Source organism: Eleutherodactylus coqui, chromosome 7 (genome assembly GCF_035609145.1).
Source record: "Eleutherodactylus coqui strain aEleCoq1 chromosome 7, aEleCoq1.hap1, whole genome shotgun sequence".
Taxonomy (NCBI): domain Eukaryota; kingdom Metazoa; phylum Chordata; class Amphibia; order Anura; family Eleutherodactylidae; genus Eleutherodactylus; species Eleutherodactylus coqui.
In genome coordinates, this window is record NC_089843.1 from 165,455,182 (window position 1) to 165,479,652 (window position 24,471).

Genomic DNA, 24,471 nt, shown 5'->3' on the forward strand with positions numbered 1-24,471 from the left:
TGAAGTACAATATGTGGCGAAAAAACAATGTCAGAATCACTTGGATATACAAAACCTTTACAGAGTTATGATAGGTTAAGTGACACATGTCAGATTTCCAAAATTTGGCCTGGTCATTAAGGCGCAAACAGGCTTGGTCACTAAGGGGTTAAACAGAAATTTTAAATTCTTCCTATAATTGATTCATTAGTTCGTGCTCTAGACCCCCAAGTAATGTGTTTTTTAAATGGTTACTTAGGAATCTGATGTCACATGCCATTTCTATGTAGGTTTAAAGCTGTCGCTTTCTTTGAGGGAAAGGAAACTGTCAGACCGTATGGCATATTTATTATAGATGTACAAATGGGTCACTGTCATTTGCTAAAACACTTTTTTGAGTTTTGGCTTTTTTTAAAAATCCAAACTAGCATCACCGCTTCTTGCTTTCTGAACCACCATGAGTCCTAGCTCATGGATTCCAACTAGAGTTCATCTTCAAATTAAATTGAAGGTGGAATCCCTTCCTGAGTTATAAAGACGGGCAACATTCCCACTGTATATAGCTTGTTACTGAAATAACTATTTTGTTGTAGAACATGGAGGAGAATCGTCAAAGGATACTTGAGAATGAAGAGACTACGCAAACCCAACTCATGTGTAATGATGTGTTTGATAACTTGCAGGACATGGAAGCAGAGCTTTGCTCCTTGTGTCATGAGAAATTAAACCTTGAGGAGAAGCTTTTCAGCCTACAACAACACATTGACAAGATGACAAGTGAAAGCGATGAGCTGAAGACTACACTTCAGAGCCTAGTGTCAGAAAGGGACCAGATGAAGGAAGACCTTAGAGAGAACGTAGAGATGGTAACTAGGAAATCCTTAGGTTTTCTTCTTTTGGAAGTTACCGCATGGAATTATAAACAGTTTTTGAATGAATGTTCTTAATTCTTCCTCTTTGTAGTCTATTGAAACTCAAGATCACCTTAGAGAGGCACAACATGACCTTCAGCAGCAGAAACTGAGCATAGAAGAGTTAACATGTCAGATTGCATCTTTAGAACAAAAAGTATGTTATTTTGGACGATCAATGTTGCATTTTATCTTGAACCATCCAAATTCCACAGATCTTATGTTTATTTTTTTTTTCTTTTCCCTTCAACCAGTCGTCTATACTAAATCACGAATTGCAGGAAACGATTGCAGTTTTGAAGGAATCCAACAATGAGCGAGATCTTCTTGAGCAGATGAAGCAGAAACTGGTATTAGAACTAGAACATCTTCATAATGATATTAAGAACAAAGAACTGACCATAGGAGAATCTGAAAAAGAGCGGACTGAAGCTGAACAAAAAGTCCTTGCCCTGACTGTACAGCTGAAGTCTATGTCAGAGGAGAGGGAAGAGTTGCAGAAGCAGGTAACTCAGGAGGAACTTGGTAAAGGTTTTATAGCTACAGGTCATAGATCTATATTCTTTTACAGATTCATGTAAAAGTACTTGACAGGAGTCCATCATGTTTGGTTAAGAAAAAAAGTAACCTTTTTCTACATATCATCAGAACTAAACAAACCAAAACTCCATCCAGTTGCCAGTAAACATGTCAGGGTTGAGAAATGTCCTGAATGAGTGTGTAACTGGTCATCTTCTTGCTCTTTTAGTAGAAGGAAAAAACCATCCCTAAATGTGATTGTTCTATGATCCATCACATGGGTGGTGATAACATGACGTCATGTTCCTGTAGTCTCTGGAGACTGTACAAGGGGAGAGATGAATTGCCACCTGTGATCTTTCTTTTTGATGTTACGTTCAACTTACACCTTCACACAATATTGGCTGGAAAACTCTACATACTCTTTAGGGATCAGATTGGTTTTGACTTGATTTAAGAAGTTGTTTAAGTTTCCATTAGTCTATTGGTAATGCCACTTTTATCGCACACTAGTCTGCTGAAACTGAAGAGGAGCTTAAAAGGACTCAAGAAGAACTTGATCAGCAGAAGCAGGGGGTTGAAAAGCTGGCAAATGAAATTTCTTTGCTTGAAGAAAAGGTATACATTTAGCTATATTGATAACTCTATGATCTATCATTCCCCGTATGGAATATAGAGAACTGTCCAGGGATGTGCTCACTCTTGTTTGTTTTTTTTCCTTCAAAAAGTCCTCCGAGCTAGAAAGAGAGTTGCAAGAAAAGAGTCACATCCTGAACAAAGCTGTTGAAGACAGACACATTTTTGACCAGTCTAAACAAGGTCTCGTCTCTGAAATGGAACAGGTTATGGAGGACTTAAAGAACAAGGACTCTGACTTGAAACAAGCGGAGAAGGAAAAAGAAGCAGTGTCTCAGAAAATACTTGAACTTACCAACAAAATGCAAAGTATTGCACAAGAAAGGGATGACCTGGTGCATTCCAAGAAGAAGCTGGAAGAAGAGGTACATTATATTGTGGACAGAAGAAAACTACTTCCTTTACCGTAACTGTCCGGTTTAAACCGTTACCCTGAGTACTGCACTCTGTCAATCTCCCTTATGTGGGGTCACTATGGAGCAAAGGGCGTCTGAGGACTGCCTCACACTTAGCAATGCTATGGCCACAGCCTTGTAACCTTGAGGTGCTCTTCTCAGGCAGTTACTATAAAATCAGTGTGATTCTGGAATTAAAAAAAAGACCACCCCAAAGTTGCATTGGTTATAGACCTCTTAATGCTGTTGAACAGTTGGGTTTCCCAATAGATGAATCCTCTGTTTCACTTGTAAGCCATAAAAGTTTTACAAGCATCTTTTTCTACTAATTCCTGTTTTTGTTAGTAGGGCACTTAGTTGTACCAATTGGCTTCCAATAATTTGAATCTGTGAAATTTGCCATATTTATCGCTGAGTATTCTGCAAACACCCAAGATGCAGCAGCTTGACTTTACTAGGATTCAGAACTTTTATATGACTTTTGTCTCTTATGTTTTTTTTTTGTTTTTTTTAAGGGTAAATTTGTTGTATTTTAAATAGAGATGAGCGAACGTACTCGGATAGGCACTACTCGTCCGAGTAATGTGCCTTATCCGAGTACCTCCCCGCTCGTGCTGAAAGATTCGGGACGCGCTGCGGAGCGGGGAGCTGCAGGGGAGAGCGGGGAGGAACGGAGGGGAGATCTTTCTCTCCTTCTCTCCCGCCCGCTCTGCCCCGCTCCCCGCCGCAACTCACCTGTCAGCAGCGGAGCGCCCCGAATCTTTCAGCACGAGTAGAGCGGTACTCGGATAAGGCACATTACTCGGACGAGTAGTGCCTATCCGAGTACGTTCGCTCATCTCTAATTTTAAACAAATGTTATGTACCTTATCACGAGAGTCACATCAGTTGTGCTCAACTTCTGTAAGGTCATAGAAACCTATCAGAGGTTGTGGTCTGTAGGGGACCTAGGCATTAAGATCTCGTCGGTGGCTAATATAACTTGGTTGTGGCACTTGAGTTGCAGTCTCCTTTAACTCTTCTGTGTTATCCTTTGGTGGTTCTTTAATGTAAAAATTTAGTTACATTTTTTTCCTGACCGCTAACCCATTTCTTTTCCCTGTTTTTTAAATCAGGCGGAGAAATTAAGGGAGGAATTTCAGCAGCTAAAGCATGAGCATAACCTCTTAGCCGACCAACAAACTAGGAAGACTAGCCAAATAGATGAACTAGAAACCGAGCTCCAACAAATGCAAGAGAAGATGCGCCTCAGTGACACTTCCATTAAACAACTGGGGAACGAGAAAGTTGCTCTACAAAAGCAGCTGCAACAATGTGAGCTGAAGGTGGCGTCCCTTCACCAAGAACAGGAGCAGATGCAGCAGCTGCTCGAGAGAGTGCGAAGCGAGAAACAAACTATATATGCCAGTCTGCAAGACCAAGAGAAAGCGGTAGGTATACCATAGATCTATATAGTAGTGCCGTGTGGGAGAAAATAGATTGTGCAGTCCCACTGGCAGGCTGGTGATTGCCAAGACTCACGCGGACTTAGAAAAGTGCCTCTAACAGAGAAAAAATTGCAATACTTGGATTACCTTTTATATTTTCCCAAGATCTTAGAGTGATTTTCAGCTTTTTCAACAATTCAGTGTTCAGCTTACATAACTTAAAGGGGTATTCTGGTTGGGAAGCGAAGTTTAAAAAATTCCAGATATGAATAGTGTTGGCGCCATGTTTATGTACAACTGGTTATGGGTATAAATTGTGCAGCCTTTCCCAGCTTAGCCTGTCCTCTGCGGTTTTTCGGCTATTTTCCAAGGTGGCCGCCACATCCCTGTCGATATGCAGCTTGAAAGTACATTTTTCACAGTTCCCAGCTCTGTACTCCCTTTGTGTATGTATACCCCCACTAAGCGCTGCCCTTTAGTGGTCAGCAAATCCAATCTTGAGAGCTGCAGAGAAAGTCAGCCCGGTCATTCCTGCTGAGCAACCTCGACCTGTAGCTCTCGAATACTTACAGGTCGTATCCAAGGTAACCTGGGAATAAACACTTCTGGAGAGCCGGGAGAAGGTGAGGGTTTATAGATCTACCGACACAAAATCCAGAACAGAAGCACATTGCAAACTTTAATGGTTTAGCATTCATTTGAGAGCAGTTTTGTGCAACAGGAATATCCCTCTAGGTTTGTGCAGGGTTTTTTGGATCATTTTGTCTTGATATACATAAATTTTGAAAATTGTGCTAGTCACACTTAGAAACTGACTGTAAAGTGGAGTCAAACTCCTCCTGCACTGCCTCCTGGTGGAAGCAAACCAGCGCTCCTCATATGTCCCCAACTCCAGTCCTCAGGGACCACCAACAGGTCATGTTTTTAGGATCTCTTATGGTAAGAACATCTGTGGCAATGCCTGAGGCACCGGCAATTACATCACCTGTGCAAACTGAGGAAATCCTGGAAACATGACCTGTTGGTGGTCCCTGAGGACTGGAATTGGAACACTGGTCTAGTGGATTTGGTTATGTAATTGCTGCCTCTTGAGAACCCCATTCCAATGTGCCCAAATATAAAAGGAAAACACATGTTACAAGCCAGGTAAAGGAGCATCACATGGGGAGTTAAAGGTGTGTGGGTGCTAACCATTTCTGGGTCACAGTGGAGGTGGTTGGTACCCGTAGCAACAAGGGGTAAAAAACGTGAAAGAACACTACAGCTTTTCAAGAAAAGGAGGCTTTTTTTTTTTTTTTGAAACTTGCATTTAATGGGTGAGTGCTTTATTTTCACATTGGAAGCGCATTGGATTGGGGTTCCTGAGATGAGACTACTACTTAATACTTAGCAGTTGTAGTAAATGCCCTGAGTTGTCTGGTTGTTTTACTAGGTTGCTCAGCTACAAGACGAACTGATCACTTCTCAGACAAAACTTGAGACTGTGAAAGAGGAGTGTAATGAGAGAAACGCCCAACTAGCTGAGAAAGTTAATGAAGTAACGGAACTGTTAAAGGAGAAGGCTTCTGTGGAAGAGGAGAACGAACAATGGGTGGTGGTAAGTCTGTTAGCCATGCAGATCGGCCACCATGTGATATTTAACTTCTATGTATCTCTTGCATTTGTGCTTGCATATAAACCTAGGTTTTCAGAATACAAATTCCTAAACTACTGGGATTTGTTTCTGTGAGGGGAATAGATTGCCTCTCTTGTGCTGAACATGGATGTTGGTGCATTTATTCCAGAAAGTGTCAGATGAAATGGTGAAGAACTGGAAACTGGAGAAAAAGATCTCTTCTCTGGAAAGTTTGGTTACTCTTTTGCGCTCAACACGGAATGAAACTTCTGAAGAAGTAGATCAACTAGCAGTATGTACTGAATCTTTAGAAAGAAAGAATCAAGAATGGAAGGTAATATTGATGTTTACAGTTGTAGAACAGGATTTCCTATTGGCTGGCTAAATGAAATATGACAATCTCTAAGAAATGTCCTTCTTTTTTTTTTTTTTTTCTTTTTATAGGATCTTGTGGAAAATGTTTCCACCATTTATACAAATCATCACAGTTTGCTGAAAAACCTCTCTAGGGATCTCAAAAGAGAAACTGAAGCTCAAAAACAATCGATGAGTGCGATAAAAGAAGGTCTTTCATCAACACTCTCCAAGACTTTTGGAAATCTGGAAACTGAACATACCAAGCTAAATTCTCAAATCGAAAATCTGCTGCATAAGTTTAAGGTATAATTCTGGTCTGGGTGACATAAAGGGGTTGCACCAGAATTATCACCTACTCGTAGGGTAGGTGATAAGTTTGATCGGTGGGAGTCTCACTGCTGAGGCCTCCACCAAGATGGGAAATGCATCTCTTCTGGTCACTGTTGGCTCATTGCACCCAGCCTCGGTGATGTGGATCTTCAATGGAATAACAACCACTCTTGTACGCCACTCATTTCAATGGGGCTGGCGTAGATGGCCAAGCACTTTGTACTCTGCCATCTCCCGAAGTGTCATGAAAAATGAAAGGGTGGTACAGCACATGCGCTACTGTCTCCCCATTCAATCTCCATATCACTGTAATGGGTGCAGTGAGCCTGCGGAAAGGAGAAGGGGAGCACAGGACCTCCATTCTCAGGATCAGTGGGGGTCTCGGCAGTGAGACTCCCACTAATCAGACCTATCGTTTGGATAAGTGATTGATTAAGTCAATTGCCGTGCCAACCCCCCCAAATATATGATATATATATTATACTATACTAAAGGTTATGTAATCCAGGTGTCAGAAGGTACTAATCATCCCTGCAGAGATCTAGCAGGTTCAAAGTGGTGAAGGTAATGCTTCCAGGTAAAAAAAAACAACTCCTTTTTACAGGCAATTCAAATATTCAGTTCAGGGTCTACATTGTTGACGTCCAGTTTTTTCTTGCCTGTATCATTGAAAGACACAGCTGAAGACCTTGGATATAGCTACTGGCAGGCAGACACTAAGCAGAAAGTGTTCTCTCCTCCCACTAGCTACACCCCTTCTGTGGGCACCGCTCCTAGTTTTAGCTTAAGCCCCATTTAGACACACAGATTATTGCTTGAAATTCATTATAATGATAAAAGTGAGCAATGGTTTTGCTTTTAAAGACGGACATTTTTTCCCTAATTAAAAAGTCGTTTCAGTCGTTTTATTATCGTTGTGTGATGTTTGCATTGAAAAGTCCTGTAAAATCACTGAATGACGTCATTTTGACCAAACGAAAAGCAAACGGCCGAACGATGGATTTTAAGCGGACTGAAAGACAACGATAAGCGAATCTTTAACGATAACTGCACGACGGGCGCAAGATAGACGCAATGATTATCGCCTAAATGTTGGCTTTTGAGAGAATTTTGAGCGATAATCGTTGTCTAAATGGGCCTTTAGCGTCTGTAAGGGGCAGATATTGTTCTTGCTGGACTCCAACTAGCTCTTGGGTTCAGGGAATACAGGCATGCAGGACTTTCCCTGTTGACCCATCAAGGAGGAATAACCATGGAGTTAACTGTGCAGTTGTCTGTCATAACCTTGAAAGAAAAAGGGGTACATCAAAGTCCTTTTCAGGGGAGTTATGAGCTTCTCTTCCCTGGCAGCGGCTCCTGTAACTCTTGACCCGCTAGGTCCTTTTTTTTCCTTTTATTGGTGCAGAAAGTCAGAAGCTGCGTGTGTGAAGCTGTAAATTGTGCCCGATGACGTAGCTCTGTGCAATGGGCGGATTCGTTTGCGCCGCGCTTTGCCGCTGGCTACTACTTTCATCACTGGTGGTTCTTCACTACCAACATCAAAAATTTAGGTCCCAGGTTCAGGCCTAGGCAGGGCACTCTAAGGGTGTGTTCGCCGTGGTAGGTGGTGAGGACTTGCTATGCAGGCAGCAGTTTCTCTTCTCACAAGAAGCTACAACTCTCACAGCAAGGAATCCTGGGATCATTATCCCACACCTCTGCTCTGCCTGGTGGCTGGCTGTCCTGTGCTTCTGTCTCTTCTGCAGTACATCTTGCAATTGTCTATAATACAGTAAATTGTATAATTGCTGCTTTAGCGCCATGTCCGACTCCAGACAAGGGCCATCCAGAGCTTTGTTCTAACTGCGTTCCATTGCGACAAGCAGATGTAGAACAAATTACCGCCACCATTTTGCCCAGCCTATACAAATACACAAATCGATACCCAAAATATTGATACCAATAAAAACCTACATTCGGAAGCACAAAAATCAAGTCCTCATATGGTCATGTTGACGGAAAAATAAAGTTATGGCTTTGAAAAGTAGAGATGGAGATAAAAAAATATTCCTCCCCCCCCCCCCCCCCCCTAAAATTTTTTCCTTATTGCCAAAAATGGTCATGTCTTTAAAGGGTTTAGGAGCCATGGCCCCTTCACTGCTTACACAGGCGCATTGGCTCATCCATATAGATATCTGTCTATTATTGCAGCTCTGAATCTTGACCATATTTTAATGTCCTAACGATGGTTCTAAAAATTGTTTTGTAGGTTATCGATAGGTCTTCAGCAGTGAAAGATAAAAATTACGAGTTGGTCCAGGACTATGAGAGTGAATTATGTGAGGTGCAAAAGAAAAACCAGGAGTTGCTGCTTCAGTGTCGGTCTCTTGAACAGCATGGCACGAGATGGTCTAAGGAGGCAGCAAAGGAGCTTAAGAGCCGTCAAGCTGAATATATGAACCAACTGATAATTAAAAAAACGGATATGATGACGGTATGTATGCCACGTGACCCCACACTACTAATAAAGTAAGGTTTGTCACTGGAGGATTTTAACGTAATTTTTCTTATGTGTAGCTTGTTGTAGATGACCTGTCTGAGGCCCAAGTGGAGCTAAATGGTATAGAAACTGATCTGAAAAAAGAAATGCAATGCAAAAAAGAATTCACGGTGTGGCTGGAAGAGTTTAAAGACCTGCACTGTGATACCACAAGGCTGAGCGACCGAGTACTTGGGGAAAACAGGCGCATTGCTGGACTCATCGAACATCTAACAAGGAGACTGAAGGTAAATAAAATGGACTGTGGGTTCCCTACTTGTTTTTGGTGATAAAGTAGCTTAGTAAATTGCACACAGAAAAGCGAATTATAAGCTTTTATGATTGTATATAAAATAAAATAATGCATTTCTGTAGGTTATACAGTGGGGCAAAAAAGTATTTAGTCAGATACCAATTGTACAAGTTCTCCCACTTAAAAAGATGAGGCCTGTAATTGACGACATAGGTAGACCTCAACTATGAGAGACAACATGAGAAAACACATCCAGAGAATCACATTGTCTGATTTTTAACAAATTTATTTGCAAGTTATGGTGGAAAATAGGTATTTTGTCACCTACAAACAAGCAAGATTTCTGGGTCTCACCTGTGGGTAGGCCACATGCTTTTTGTGGCTGCGTGTTCTCTTCTTTCAGAGTGGTGTTCACGGCATCCGTGGGTGCAGATCGCCACTGGGTATTGTCAGGAATGGCCGCTGACAGTGGTATATTCCGGGCCTCAAGCCTTACTTTAGTCCCTGGCTTTGGTGTAGCACACGTGGTGGGTGGGCTTGGACAGGGGAGGGCTCTTTCTCCTGGCCTCCACTCAGTTTACTGTGGCCAGGGGCGGGCTTCCTTTACTTGGTTCCTTCTCATCTAATCACCTTCATGATGCCTGCATTTCAGTGAAAAACTTGCGCCCCCCCCCCCCCCCCCACAAGGGTGTCTATATTTATTTATTTTTGACTGGTTATTGACTGATATGTATGCCAGTCTTGAGCGGCAGATAGTTGATATTATGACCACCCATGCTCTGCTAATGTGCCCACAACCTCTAACAGCAGAGAGCGTCAACATCGCTGAACGTTTCCTTTTAAAGGCTTGAGTGCTGCCATCAACACTGATTACATCATGCATAATGTATGAGTTTTATTGTGCAAACGTTTTAGGCAGGTGTGGGAAAAAAAGTAACTAAAAACGTTCTATTTTTAAAAACCCTCTAACAAAAACTAATGTTGCAGAGTCAATTAGCACAGTGGGTGAAGAGAGAATTCTAAATCAAAGCAATATTTGGTGTGACTATCCTTTTGCGTTCAGAACAGTATCAATTCTTTGTATGCTTGCACACAGTTTTTGAAGGAACGTGGCAGGGAGTTTGGTCCTAACACCTCCCAATAATCTGGTCAGAACGGCCCGGGTGACAGGTAATTTGTCCATATAGCCATCCTGCTTCTTACTACTGGTGCCTACGCCTCAGATCATCTTATTTCAAAAGGACCCCTCTTCCATCCCAGTATGTCCATACTTTAGTCAACGGCATGGCTGTTGAGGCTGTCATGTTAAGAACTTGTGGCTTCTTGGAACAAGTCATTCAGACTGTTAGCCAAGAAATCTTCCTCATGTATATACCACAGTGTCTGGAAGTCTTTCTTCTACTGGTGCGAACGGAAGAAATTTCACCCTTTGCTTTAGTTCGCAGAGACAAAATTATATTCCTTAATGCCAAAAGTCGAGCCATCCTCAAAGAGTTCAAATACATATGGAAACAATCGTGGTTGCTTGGTTGTTTCCATGTCTCACGTTCATGGTGAGTGTTTGGTCAGACCACCACAGATAAATTTTTTTATGGTAGATCTAGTTGTTTTAAAAAAAAACCTTAATCCGTTTCATGCACGACATCTACTTTTCAGAAAAGGACTAGTAATTAGGAAATTATAGTACCAGTGTTCCTGGTGGCGCAATGCACTACACAGCTGTGCTACATGGTACATCCATTATGATCACACAACACACAAACAGCTCTACTACATCCATCTTGTCTCTCACGCAAGACAGTTTGGCTCCTCCCACAGCAGTGACATCACTGCAGGTCATTCAGGCCCCTGGATCTCTGGGTGGGGGGGCAGTAGGTCGGTGTCTCCTGTCAGGACCGCTGAGTTGTCTGAGATAACATCAGAGTTGTATTCTCATTTGTAGTTTTTGTCATCACCTTTAAGAGCCCTAACTGTGTTGTTCTTCTTCTGTCGGTCAGACTCTGTGTTTTATATATGTTGTAGGACCTTCGATGATGGAGGGCGGAGCATGAAAAAGCACTCGCATACATACCTACTGACAAGTTGTCGTTAGTAGTTTGATAGAACAAGCTGATGTAATTTCTTTCTGGCCATATTGTTCCAGTGAGCTCCACCTTCTGCTGAGCACTTCTAAAGGGTGTCATTAAATGTTGATGCACCAACAAATATTTGTTAAAGCATATGACTGAAAACATTTAGTTTCTGTTTTGTGATACCTTTTTAACACTTGGAAGATATCATGGAAATTCTGTAATGTTTGTTCACAGATAATCATTCAGCCTAAAATAAAGCGAGACACGGTGACGTATCTCAAGAGTTTAGATGCCGACTTGGAAAAGAAGAAAAAAGAAAATAAGGAACTGCTGCAAAAGATACAACAAATTGCACCATCTGTCAATTCTGACATCTTAGAAGAAGAAAATGTACGATTGCGTGAAACTCTGAAAGATGTCCAGGCGGAATTAAAGGTATAGTAGTTCAACATGCATTAAGAATCTGTTTCTATGCTTTTACTGGACTGTGCTAGGGTCAGATAGGTCATCGATGTTGACCTAAATTATACAATCCTCCGGACTCTTACGTAGTCCTTGCCTGCACCACTTAAGGCTTAAAGGGGTTGTCCCGCAAAAGCAAGTGGGTCTATACACTTCTGTATGGCCATATTAATGCACTTTGTAATGTACATTGTGCATTAGTTATGAGCCATACAGAAGTTATTCACTTACCTGTTCCGTTGCTAGCGTCCTCGTCTCCATGGTGCCGTCTAATTTTCAGCGTCTAATCGCCCAATTAGACGCGCTTGCGCAGTCCGGTCTTCTTCTTTTCTGAATGGGGCCGCTCGTGCCGGAGAACGGCTCCTCGTAGCTCCGCCCCGTCACGTGCCGATTCCAGCCAATCAGGAGGCTGGAATCGGTCATGGACCGCACAGAAGACCTGCGGTCCACTGAGGGAGAAGATGCCGGCGGCCATCTTCACAAGGTAAGTAAGAAGTCACCGGAGCGCGGGGATTCAGGTAAGCACTGTCCGTTTTTTGTTTTTTTTAAACCCCTGCATCGGGTTTGTCTCGCGCCGAACGGGGGGGCTATTGGGAAAAAAAAACGTTTCGGCGTGGGACAACCCCTTTAATCAGGTGCAGCTGAAATATTATTGCTACTTGATTTATGTAATGGGGAGTTGCTGCATGTCGGGACTTTTTTTTTTTTTTAAGCCAACACAAGTAACTTTTCATTTGCTTAGAACTTTTTATGAAGCCATACCATACAAATAAAGGGTAGGAATATAGATTTTGTGGCTTGACCTTGATATACTTTTTACCTCGGTAAAAGTACCGTATTTTCCACTTTATAAGACGCACCGGTCTATATCACAGCGGTGCGTCTTTGACGCAGGAGGAAGGAAGGAAGCCGTTTGGTGGTGAGCGCCGGCGGGTACTACTGCTGCTCCCCGCCTCCACCAATCACAGGTATGTATGGGCGGCAGTGGGGAGGAGACTGGTCGCACAATTGTTCGTGTGATCGCGAGTTTCACACAATCGCGCGAACTAAATCGCGTTCGCGCGGTAAATTCGCGAATGCGCTAAAATGGCGATCGGAACGAAGTTTTTGGCATATTTACTTTATAAGACGCAGCAACTCTGCCCCCCCCCCCCCCCCTGCTTTGGAGGGGGAAAAGGTGCATCTTATAAAGTGAAAAATACGTACGGTATGCGGTTCAAGGGAGTAGTAACTTTATACACCTGAGCATCTTCCTAGTTGTGGGCAGAAGCCTCTTGTCCACTCCCAAATGTAATGGGAAATCATCAATCTCCATATGTGTAACATACATATTTCACCCCTCTGCATTGTAAGGGCTGAAATGAATTGATGTGCTGCAGAGTTGAGAAATCCAAATAGTCAATTTGTGTGTTCAAATCTCATAAACGGAGCTGCTGTTGTATCCTCTGGGGATGTTCCATGTGGACTTGTGCACAAACACAAGGATTCACTCTGATATGCTGTTGTCCTATCTGGCTTATTTGTTTTGCTCTGACATGCAGGGTCTACTTTTTTACACATGGCAAAACTAATCGTATAAATTCAGTATCTATTACACTGTTTCCTAAAAAAAAAAAAAACAAAGTTCTCTACTGCCACTTATATAATGTGCCTTAGTTGAAAGTTCAAAGTTCATGATTTCTCATTTGCTTTTTTTATCATTCAGAAGTAGAAGCTGTATTCAAATGATCTTACAGCTGAGCTGCTCTAATCTAGCGGACTATTGTTTTGTAGCCCTGCAGTTATTGTTGGACGGCTTCCTAGTCTTTCCTCCCCTCACTTGGCAGTTTTGAAGTAATCTTGGGAGCTTTACAATGCTAACTGTTCTGTGCCAGTGTATAGTCTATGCAAGCCTAGCAGAAGGCATCCTTTCAACCAATTACATGCATTAATGTCCTAGAGATGACTCGTGTCTACTGGTGTTTTGCAGGAAAAGCAGCATCTGGTCCAGAGTCTGGAAAATGAGCTGAGCTCTGCCAAAGCAGATGCCAAAGAAAAAGCGGAGAAGGCATTACTGCTGGAAGAGCAGCTGCGCTCCAACACCGCAGAGTCCGCGCTTTCTGAGATGGAGGTTAAGATGAATGAAAAGGAAAAGCATTTCCAGGCAGCGCTGGAGGAAATACAGGTTCTCCAGGTAAAATAGGCAATGCCAAAATACACTGCTCTACTAACCATTTAGCTGTAGGCGCTCCCTGCATGAAACTTGGCCGGCACTTTGCACTTGCACTTTGCATCTTGGTAGTGGTAAAGTAAGGAGGGCCAGGTAGAAGTTTGTGTAAGGAGAGGAGGAGGCAGGGCTTTTCATGGTAGAAAGTAATCCAGGTTTGTTTCCAGGTAGCAACAGATTTTTTTCTCCACCTCTCTAGAGGTAATCTGTTGGGGAACATTCACGTAGGCATCTTTTTTCCATCTGTGAGCTGTCCATGGACCCATTAAAGACTATCTGTTTGTGCAAGATCGCTTGACTGAAAAATCGCAGCATGTCCTCCTGAGTACTACAGTAGTGCTCCAGAGCGCTATATAGTCCTCTGTCCACTTCTTGCACTCGTGAGTACAGAAAACAAATGGGAAGCGGAATCCTCATCGTTCACCCTTCTATTCCAGCCAAGATAACGATGGGACCTAGAGAGGGGGATATCCTACTGGACCTCGGGGATGTAGCATTAGCCTTTCGACTGCTCTCTCTCAGATCTCTGTACTCTTGGAATCGATGGTAGTGGTAGATAAAGGAGTGAAGCAGCTGATTTTTGTACAGGTTAGGTTATATTTAGAGATGAGCGAGTATACTCGCTAAGGCACATTACTCGAGCGAGTAGTGCCTTAGCCGAGTATCTCCCCGCTCATCTCTAAAGATTCGGAGGCTGGCGGCGGAGAGCGGGGAGGAACAGAGGGGAGATCTCTCTCTCGCCCCCCCCCCCCCACCACCCCCTCCCGGTCCTTCCTGCTCCCCGCCGCAACTCACCTGTCACCCGCGCCAGCCCCCGAATCTTTAGAGACGAGCGGGGAGATACTCGGCTAAGGCACTACTCGCTCGAGTAATGTGCCTTAGCGAGTATACTCTCTCATCTCTAGTTATATTCTTTTAATATGGGTCGATTCTCAGCCCCATGTTATGATTATCGATCTTCAAGCATTGACCAGATCAACACTGTTTTACTTTCCTTATTACATGATCCGGCTATAGATGTCTCAGTTCACACGGGGAGTTATGTGGCTGACCAGCAAACCTTTTTATGAAGAGCAACGATCAGCTGACAAATGAGCGTTCACTAGTTCGTCGGCAGATTTTGTCTGTGCCTTTTTATACTGCCCAAGCAAAGAACGTTATGTGCAACAAGCAGGCCGTGTAAAAGGGCATTAAAGGAGATGTCCCGAGGCAGCAAGTGGGTCTATACACTTCTGTATGGCCATAATAATGCACTTTGTAATATACATTGTGCATTAATTATGAGCCATACAGAAGTTATAAAAAGTTTTTTACTTACCTGCTCCGTTGCTGGCGTCCTCGTCTCCATGGTGCCGACTAATTTTTGGCCTCCGATGGCCAAATTAGCCGCGCTTGCGCAGTCCGGGTCTTCAGCAGTCTTCTATGGAGCCGCTCGTGCCAGAGAGCGGCTCCGTGTAGCTCCGCCCCGTCACGTGCCGATTCCAGCCAATCAGGAGGCTGGAATCGGCAGTGGACCGCACAGAAGAGCTGCGGTCCACGAAGACGGAGGATCCCGGCGGCCATCTTCAGCAGGTGAGTATGAAGACGCCGGACCGCCGGGATTCAGGTAAGCGCTGTGCGGGTGGTTTTTTTAACCCCTGCATCGGGGTTGTCTCGCGCCGAACGGGGGGGGGGGGTTGAAAAAAAAAAAAAACCCGTTTCGGCGCGGGACATCTCCTTTAAGACAATGCATCTCTATGAATGTTATTCCATGAGTCGTCTAACGGATTCAGTGCTGCCTTTTATGGGTTAATGGCTACTTTGCTGTTTACTCCTAAGACTGCTATATGTAAGTATTCAGATGATTGGGAAGTCTTCCCCTCTGTACATGTAGTCTTGTGTATGGTAATATTTGCGCACTATTTGTTGTAGGGCTCGTTGTAGGTCCTTAAACACTTTCAGCTGTTTTCACAAATCTGATAAAACTTGGTTTTGACTTTGGGGCTTAACTTTTTTCTTTCTTAAACAAGGAAAAGGTTTCCAAAGGTGCAGCACCCTACAAGAATGAAATAGAGCGCCTCAGAGATCAAGTCGTGAAGGGCGAGATGGACAGAATGAAGCTGACCAAATCTACAGAGCAGCAGTAAGTATGTCCGGTTTAGCTGTGTGTGATATAAAAAATATGCATCATGAATAAAATCCACTTCATCAATCCCCCGAAAAGCCCCTTTACACTCGTTGATCTGCTTTTCCTTAAACTAAATGGTACAATGATGGTGTTTAAATCGATTCTTTAAAATTCCATCTGTCATAACATACAAAAGAGTTAACCTCTAACTACATCCCTTTTTAGGGCTCAGACATCCGCAGTACAGACTTATGTATTCTTTTAAAATCCGCAGCCCGTCTGCAGTGTCAGCTGTGGGTGGGCCGCAAATCGGACAGCTTCCATTGACTTCAATGGAAGCCGTCCTTGCGGGAACCACACTGAAATGGAGCATGCTGTGATTTGTTTTCCGGACCAAAAGATCTGCAAAGCAAATCCGCAAGCTTTACTTCCATTGCGGACGCCCATGCTTCCCTATGGGCGGCTTGAATTTCGGATCCTCTGCAATTCAAATCCACCCGTGGACATTGGGCCTTAGGGAACCTCTTCCCCACACATATGATGTGATGAAGAATGCTATAATGGACTGCCTATAGGGAAGAAAAGTAAAGGTGCATTAGTGCCAACAAGCTCGCTGCACAATGGCAGAACCCAGTATATGGCTTGTGCTGGGGAATGCACGATCTAGGAAGTCCAGCATGGTAAAGCAGTAGGGAACCAGTTTAACAATCTGTCCTCGTCCACACAAAACCGGGGAAAAAACAAAGTGAGGGGGGGGGGGGGGGGGGAGAGGCATCCTTTCTAAAGGGTCAGGGGGCTGTAGTTGGATGGAATTTTAATGAAACCAGTTAAAACCCCATCTTAATAGTATACAGGGAGAATTAACCCTCCTCATTGTGCTGCTATGTAGACTGTAAGGGGAAATATAGTAAGCTGGATCTGGAAGGAAATAAAAATTCACATGTCTGCAGAGATTTTGCAGCCCTCCAGGCAATTCAGCAGCTCTAGAGCCCTTGGGAGATGCTTTTTTTTTTTTTTGTAGGACCACAGAACGTTGTGACTAGTCACTGGAGGGGATTTTTCTTGATACTCTCAATAAGCCACACTAAAATGTATTTCTTCATGCTCCCTAGAATTTCATCCTTGAAAGCTTGTGTAGAGGACAAAGAAGAACGCTTACGAAAATTAAGAGAGCAGCTCAGAAGATCACAAAAAGACCTAGATGATACAGGCATGTAAATGAGGCTTCAATCCTTAGAGGAGGGTGTTCCTTGATCATATCAGAAAAAGTAAAAATATTTCTTATGTTTTTCCTTAGTTGGTCCTGGAAGCTCCAGCGCCCCAGCGTACCCTCTGACTTGCGGCGGTGGTAGTGGCATCGTGCAGAGCACGGCTATGCTTGTGCTACAGTCAAAGAATGCTGAGCTGAAAAGGGAAATTGCACAGTACAAGAGAAGGTGCCATCAGCTGTCAAGGTATGGCTGCCATCTCTCCTGCCTTAGCTTCTCTAAACTATGCGGTAAGAGTAGGGCATTTCTAGGAAGTGTTATAAAGCACTTGGGGATGACAAACTCCACCTCTTACCATACGTCAGAGAAAAGGGGGGTCTTAAATGCAAAAAAGCTTCTCCTTCTATACAGCTCACAAATGGCCTCTTATGGTATATGCTGCATACTGCAGCAGAGCCACACTTCAGGCTCCTTCCCACAGGGGTGGATCACAGCATTTTACCACCGTGGGAGACGGCGGTGAGCGGTCTAGGGATGCAATAGTGTATTATGTTTTTTGTTTAGTTTTTCTATGGTGGTGAGGGAATGCCAAACCTTATGCTACATTTGAAAAAAAGAAACACCATGGACCAAAATGTCTTTGTTAAACTACAAGTAATGTCCAACTGCAGCAGGACCCCTGCTGAACGGGGCAATGGTAAGTACATGTGACCAGCGCTCTATTCATTGTGTACAGATAGCTGAGTGATACATTGTTACCTCAGTTGGTCCTATAGAAGTGAATGGCGCAGCAGTCACACATGCACACTACCACTCCGTTCAGTAGGGGGGCTTCAAATGCACCATTCTCGTGATCACTGGGAGTTTATCCTGAGGATGTCCTGAATGGCTTTTGGTTGGAAACCCCCTTCTAACTTGTCCATCTTCTAATGATGGGATGATTTTCTGACCATATATTTATTTTAAGCCTTTGCAATCCAATTTTGGATTCAGGGTTTCCTAGGGGGCTTTCTCTTTCTGCCATTATCCAATGGCGCCATCTGCTGGCTAAAGCCAGTACTGCGGTATGGGACATGCTGGAGAGGCCCCTGACAACAGAGCAGCCAGTAATCTACAGTAAGAATACCCTGCCAGATATCTTTTTGACATTGACGTCTGAAGACATTCTGATTGAAGGCTGTACAGCTCCAGACTGGATTGGAAAGGGTTAAATGTTGATCAGCGGCATTGTGGTTTTCCTAGGAAATACAACCTGTTACTGTTTTGACTTTTTTTCTCTCCTCCTCTCTGCTTTTCCTAGTAACATATCCTCTTATGAAGAAGAGCTTAAACAGCTGAAGAAACAGTCTCCTAAGACCCCTACTACACTCCTTAGTTCATTGCATGATGACATGATGTCTCATAGCAATACAGACCTTTGCAGCGCTACAGAGGTTTCTCCAAGGAAGTCCGAGATGTCGTCTTGCTATATAACTTCACCGGGCAAAACTGGGCTACAGAGAAAGCGGGACTTGTCTCAAAGTAAGACCGTAACTCACAAACCTCCACCAATGTCCCCAAATAGGGAGCGACACAGCGTTCCTGCTAGCTCTCCGGGAAATACTGATCATTACAGAAAGCATCCAGCTTCTCCACACAAGACAGATGGGCCTTTGTTCAGCACTTTAACTGCATCACCTTGCAAAAAGCAAAAGTTGCCAGTGAAAACCGATTCGCCTAAAGAGAAATTCTTTGACGTGAGATCGAAATCTTTACCTTACTGGCCGGACAAGTTTTTTGATAACTCCAACCTTGGCACTTTATTAGGTAATTAAAATGTGTATTTCTGTATCACAGGGCTGTATGGGCAGTAGACCGTTGTGGAATGTCCTATGTATTCTCTCCAGAGACGTTGAGTTAGATCCTAAATCGTTGCCAGCATGGAGGCAGAGCAGCTCGGGGAGCGGTCTACACAGCTTTTAAGCTTTTGGCTTTTGAGCGATCATTTTGCATGTGAGCCGCTGGGAACTGTATTCAGGGAGCAGACCACCCGCTGTTCTCTGACTAAGTTCCCTTTGTTCTGCTGCGGGGCTGACAGCTGAGACACTGTAATCCGCGCTCCCCAGGCAGAACACAGCGTGCAGTCTTTATCAGCTGTTCTGCTGAATGATGGATTTTATGCCGAACTGAAAATCCTCTTTTGGCAGAAAAGTGAAAGATGGGCACATTTACCTGCAACTATTATCGCTCAAAAGATGGCTTTTGAGCGAAAATCGTTGTGTCTAAATGGGCCTTTAGTGTTAGGTAAACTAGGGAAACGCATGGAAAAGACTAGTTGTTTGACAGTCTAGTTGCTATAGACACACTGCCTGACGGCTATTTAGGCTAAAAGCGAGATTGTCACAAAAACTTTTGGAGCTTGTTGACAGGTAGGTACAATAGTGTGTCCACGACTGAACTGGAAGAGTCTGCTGTGGTGTATTTTACTAGGGTTTCAGCGGGAGGCCAGGATTATACAATACACAGAGGTGCTTAAAAGCAATTTGATCAAGGGGTATGGGATATTTTATTCAACATGTATTCACTATATCATTGACAGATCTAAGTACAGAACCTGCCGATGGGAATCCTAGAGGAGAATTGGGTAACCGTCAGATGTTTTGTTTTGCACCCTTTATGACAAGACCTCCTATACATTAAACCACTTGTGTCCCCGTCCCGTCCGTCTCCCCCCCCCCCCCCCCCCCCCTCCCCCGTCTGCAATGCCAGCGTGAAGGGCACAGAGATGCAGGAGCACAACTTGCTTCCCAATACTGATTGGTAAAATGATGTGCTTTTTTGACCAAAAGTGAATTCCCTGTAAATATGTAACTAGCATATTGCAATACCTTATTTGAATGAGTCTGTTATGTGTGTTTGCTTTGGAAGGTTTGGTCTTGACATAAAGAATGTGATCACTTTGCACATTTGGGGTGTGAAATACAGTTGGAGTGGGTTATATTACACTCTTGATGCACGCTATGCCTCTTCACACTCCCTGCAGTTCACCTGATTGCAGTACATGCCGGACTACACTTTTTACCATAAATGCTTGCTGAAGGGAACTCCTTCAGTAGAGCTCTACACAAGGCCACAGTCACACAGTTCAAGAGGCCAGGGCAGCAGATCATCACCCATAGGGTCCACGGGTCAATATTGGGCTTGCTAAACCCACTTCCAGTTTTCGCAGTCTGTCATACTCCAATAACTGCCAGTAGCACAGTTCAGTCTACATGTACCTAATGCGGGCGGTGGGAGGGGTTGCAGTTATGGTGGCACCATCAATTACCCTATAACATGAGTACGTGTAGAAGTGATTAATTTGGCCCAAGCATAGAAAGTCCTTTAGCCAAGTAGAGCAATCCAAAAAAATGCAGTTTTACCATCTTACATTTTATACTATTATTTTGGTGCAATATACGGGGTGATGCAAAAACAATGGTGCAAAAGTAAACCAATTTATTTTATTCCATACTTGAATTCGCATAACTGCTAGAATGGCATGAAAAGATAGAAAGGCTCTTCACATTGACGTACCTTACAGATGTTTGATGTAGGTGCCATTGGTGACATAGCAGATGTCAAGTTGATGGTCCTGGTCTGCCCAGATGTATCCTGGCGTATCTACTGTTGCTTTCACGTGGGCAAAATTTCTCTCCATTATGTGCCGCAACACAGAGCTGATTCTGGTGCTGCAGAAAAACGTACCAAAACCCACAGGTATACCTGTAGATTCTGATGTGGAATACAAAATGGTTCAGTTCCGCTACAATATCCACATGGCAGCATGCAGCTCTTGGCGCAGAATCTGCCATATGTAATGCAGCACATTTCTGTCGCTGTGAAAGCACCCGTATTGAATCCACTGCAGTCGAGATGCCTTGTTTTAGGTCGTCTAGTATTACAAATGACTGAGTTGTTGTCTTTTCATGTCTTTCTGGCTGTTGTGTCTGTTCGTGTATGACTAAATCTGCCTGACTTTTACACCATTCTTCTTGAATCGCCCTGCATATTGCAGTATAACTCCGAGAGGGTAAGACAAGTGCGCCATGTTTTGGATTATATAAACTGGCTTTGCTTTTGCACCATTGTTTTTGCATTACCCTGCGTTTATAGTTCTCTTTACAATGTAAACCCTGGAAACCCCATCTAGTTGGGCTCGCATAGAGATGTATGGAGCAGTTAGTCGCACTGAAAGCATCAGTTAGTACAAAATTACATGTGGATTTAAGTGTTCGAATCTCCTAGATGGTTCAGGGGACTTAATTTTCAACTAAGATATATATTCTGTTGAAATCACAAGAGTTTAGAAATGGAAACTGATAAATTGTCACTTCACATGTAACTACAAACTATTGGCTATTCTTGTATGTGGGATTTAGCTAAAAGGGAAGTGGTCACTTCCCCACAGCATCACATGTGGAGACGTGGCAGGTTACCTTTAAACAAGAGAAAACCATAAAAACTCCATGAAACCCGGCCCTGATACTCTGGCGCATTACAGTAATTACTTACTATTCGTTTAACCCCTTAGTGACAGCTCTATCGTAAAACTACGTCCTGCTGTTGCAGCACGTGTATGGAGGGAGGTAGCGGCGCTATCTCCCTCCATACAGCGCGGGCATCAGCTGTTTATTACAGCTGACACCCGCGGGCAATAGCTGCGCTCGGCCGTTCGGCCAGCGCGGCTATTAACCCTTTAAATGCCGCTGTCAATTCTGACAGCGGCATTTAAATCCCCCGAACGCTGTTCGGGGGTCCCGCCCGGCCCCCTTCCCCCGCGGTGAGATTGGGGAAGCCGTGCAGGTGTCATGGCAGCCGGGGGCCTAATGAATTGCCCCAGGGCTGCCTTAGCAGACTGCCTCCCAAGCCATCCACACAGGGTGGCTTGAAAGACTGCCTGTAAAAAAGCAGTATGACGTAATGCTATAGCATTACGTCATACTGCAGGAGCGATGAAAGCATCGCATGTTAAAGTCCCCCAGGGGGACTTCAAAGTAATGTAAAAAAAATATTCAAAGTTTTTTTTAATTGTTAAAAAAAAAAAAAAGATATAAAAGTTTAAATCACCCCCCTTTTGCCATATCCTTATTAAAAAATCAAAATCATAAAATAAAAATATGTACTTGATATCGCCGCGTCCGTAAAAGTCCGATCTATCAAAGTAGTGCATTATTTTTCCTGCACGGTGAACGTCGTCTGAAAAAAAAAATAAAGAACGCCAGAAATACACTTTTTTAGTTACCCTGTCTCCCAGAAAAAAACGCAATAAAAAGCGATCAAAAAGTCGTATGTATTCCAAATTGATACTATCGGAAACTACAGGACATCCCGCAAAAAATGAGCCCTTTCTCAACTACGTCGACGAAAAAATAAAAAAGGTATTGCGCGCACAAACTGACCGCAGAAAATAATTGAAAAAAATTAAATATCTTAAAAAAATAAATAAATAAAAGTACTACAGCAAAAAAAATACTATACAAGTTTGGTATCGTAGCAATCGTACTGACCCATAGAATAAAAATATCAGGTCGTTTTTGTTGCAATTTGTGTGGTGTAGAAACGGGACGCACCGAAAGATGGTGGAATGTCGTTTTTTTTCCATTTCTCTCCGCTAAGAATTTTTTAAAAGTTTTTCAGTAAATAATATGGTACAATAAATAGTGCCATTGAAAAATACAACTCATCCCGCAAAAAACAAGCCCACATACAGCGACGTCGGTGGATAAATAAAGGAGCTACGATTTTTTTAAAAGGGAGTAGGAAAAAACAAAAATGGAAAAAAGCAAAAAAGCTCCGTCACTAAGGGGTTAAAGTTGCAATACCAAACGCTTCCCACAAATAACAGAAAAATAGATTGAATCTATTCAAACTTTATAGGAAAAGGCCATATGGAGGTACCTGGGCGCGTACAACCGCCTATTCCCAGCAGTGTGTGGAAAGGCAAAATACCCTACACATGCCACGAACATGATTGGTGCCGTCTCTGGTGAAACAACACCTGCATAACTTTTTTTTTTTTTTTTTTTTTTTTTTCCGTCCTTGTAAATATTTGTGGGCTGACAAGTTTTTCTCTCTTGCAGATAAAGCTTTGCACGCTGGAGCAACAACCGAAACAACTAGTGATGTCAATAACTGGTGGGATAAAGCACCAACGGATAAACCCAATGAATGCAAAGCCTCCTGAGCTTCTCCATACACAATATACGAGGCTCCCTCATCTTAGTCTGTACAGTAAAAAAAATGCAATGTGAAAAGAAAAAATTTGAATTCTGCAAAGCCGGATATTGTTCCTTCCAGCTCCAAAAGATAATGATTTTTAGTTTACATTTTAGAATATATTTAATAAAGGGTAAAGTTTTAAGTTTCACGTTCCTTCAGTCAATCTACTAAACCAGTAACCATGTTAAATGTGGCGCTAGATAGTACGCCTATTTACATCATTTACCACTTATTCTAAATCGTCTTGTGTGTTTGTTTTCGAATTTGAGTTTGATGTCTTTATTAACTAAAGTCCAATATTTATTGCTGATACAATAAAAGAAGGTAGTTTATTTAAAAGGTATTGCCATCAGCATATTATTCCAAAGGGAAGTATGTACAGGAGCCATGAGTTGAGTGCTTAAACCCTCTATTCATGTTATTCAGGCTGCTGGGGATGGGATTTTTAAAAATCTACGTAATACACTTGCTGTGCTTATTTTCAAGCTGCTGTATGTGCTTCCCCCTGGCATCTGTGTATTTTCTTCCCCATTGGCTTTAGTGGGCAGAAACGTTGAGTGGAAAAAGAAACCTGTCTGATGGGCTCAAAAAACTAATGTCAAATATGTCATAGATCCTTTAAAAAATTACACCAGTGAGAACAGGGCCTTCGCGTGGTTTTGGCCTATTGCTCTTTCTGGACATGCAGCACTTAGTGGGGGGGCCTTCAAAGCTTCCTAGGCATAGTATGCAAAATGGCGCTTCTCGGGAAAGAAGAAAACTTTCTTGCTAGTCTGAATTCTGCTTGCAGATTTTGCCCATTGATGGGGCTAAATCCACGCGTGGATCCACAACATTCACATGTGTGTGACATGTACCAAAATACACTCGATCGATGAAAAACGAACCAATCCAACAGTAAGCAGGTTCATATAGTTTTGGCAAAAAAAAAAAAATCCCACACATGGACTAAAAGGTTGCTAAATGCGTGACGTAATTGCACAGCTTTTCACTTTTGAAGTTTTACAAGAGATAGTACTTGGCATCTTACAGAAAATACTTATTAAGGGGGTGACTTTAAATAGCAGGCACAACAAGAGTTTCAGATAGGAAGAACTTTCCAAATGTACATTACTGAATGGGCTACTGTTTGCTTGTGAACTCTGGCACAAAGCTGTTCAAATACTGTGTCTCAAAACCTTGCATTCCCTGTCGTCCTCAGGCAGCACAAGAAGCAGGGTTGGGAAGGACAACCGC

The 24,471-nt window shown here is 43.1% G+C and overlaps 1 pseudogene; it reads left to right on the forward strand.

Moving 5' to 3' along the window:
- LOC136572917 (centromere-associated protein E-like) overlaps positions 1 to 23,574 on the forward strand; it is a 72,724-nt pseudogene extending 49,150 nt beyond the window's left edge.
- The last annotated feature ends 897 nt before the right edge of the window (positions 23,575 to 24,471 follow it).